Genomic DNA, 1,738 nt, shown 5'->3' on the forward strand with positions numbered 1-1,738 from the left:
CCGGGCGGGGGGCGGGATGATCCCTGCAGCCATGTCAGCACGCAGGGGCACCCCAGGGCCTGGACTTACCCTGCGGGCAGGGATGGTGGGGTGAGGGTGGCGTGCACCCCGGCACCCTCCCCGACCCACTGCCCTGCAGCGGCACCCGGCCCTGAGATGGCAGGAGGGCTGTGTCATGCCACGCTGTGGCCATGGTGGGGCTGCAGGGCAGCTGGGCTGTCCCCCACAAGCCATGGGACATGAGGCAGTGGGGATGTCCCCACCAAGTCATGGGACATTAGGCAGCAGGGATATTCCCACCAAGACGTGGGATATGGGGCGGTGGGGACATACCCCCTGAGTCATGGGACATGGGGCAGCAGGGACATCCCCACCAAGCTATGGGACATGGGGCAGCAGGAAAGTCCCCACCAAGCCATGGGATGTGGGACAATGGGAACATCCCCACACCAGTCACAGCATCTGGGGCAGCAGGGAAGTCCCCACCAAACCATGGGAGGTAGGGCAGTGGGGATGTCCCCCTGATGCATGAGCCATGGGGCAGCGGGGATGTCCCCCAGAACTGTGGGGCAGCGGGATGTTCCCCTTCACCCAGGGGCCGTGCATGGAGGTGAATGGGGCTCAGCCCCCCGCCACCCTGGGCTGAGCCGTCCCTGCCACCCCAGGCTGAGCACCTGGGCCACTGAGCCCCGAGCCCTGCCCACGCAATGACCCCATAGGTTTCCCTGCAATGGGGCAAACCTGGCCACCTCCCACACCGCCCTGGTGGGCTCTGGTCATGGCTGGGTCGTGCTGAGCTGGATGAGGCCCTTCTGTTGTTAGTGCTACCTGTGCCCCAGGGTCCCCAGCCCTGCCTCACTGCAGGGCATCCCCAGCCACCTCCCTGGGACTGCCATTGCCCCAGCCCCAGCCCCAAGAGGGTCTTGGGGCAGGGAATAAACCCTGGGGGACAAGCCCTGCTCCTGCCATGCCAAGCACGGTGCTGGGCCCTGCACCCAGCCTGAGACAGCATCGTTGCCATCTCTGGGGTCACTGTGCATTCCTCTTTGTGCCGTCCCCACCGTAGGACCCCCGGTCCTGCCTCCGTGCTGCCCCAGAGTGGGCGGTGGGGGGCTCAGCCTCTGGAGACACCACACACCTCCAGGCTGCAGGGAGAGGGGAGTGGGGCCCCCCCAGCGACAGAGCCAGCCTGCCCTGCTGCCACCCTCAGCCAGAGAAACGCCCCAGTACGGGAGGGCATCGCCCGGGACCACGGCTCGGCACTCACCTTGGCGCTGCTGCCCGGCCATGCATAGGCTCCCGCGCCGCTCTCCCTTCCCGTCCCTCCACCTGGGCCTGAAGTATTTATAGCGGAGCAGCGAGCTGACGGCTGGCAAATATTTGGTAGCTGTATTGTAATAGTAGACTCGGTAAACAGAGCTGGGGTTTGCTTTAGCACCCAGCAACGGGAGAGCGGCGCGGGGAGGGACGCGGGGACGGAAGGCAGGGCTCACCTTAATGGTTCACTAGCCAGGGGATTTTCAAGTGTTGTTCCTGTAAATTCACCTATTAAATCGGCAGCCCCAGCTGCCAAACTGCCCGCGCACTTGTGCCGAGGGCTCTTATCTCCCCGCTGATTGGAGGCGAAATCAAGCTTTGTCAAATAGGCGTAAAATTAAATTTCATGCTATTTTGACTCCTGGAGTAGGGATCTTCTGAAGAACATACTGCGTATCGAGCGATGCCTCTGCAAACAGGC

This window comes from Egretta garzetta, unplaced genomic scaffold (assembly GCF_000687185.1).
Source record: "Egretta garzetta isolate BGI_Z169 unplaced genomic scaffold, ASM68718v1 scaffold372, whole genome shotgun sequence".
Taxonomy (NCBI): Eukaryota; Metazoa; Chordata; class Aves; order Pelecaniformes; family Ardeidae; genus Egretta; species Egretta garzetta.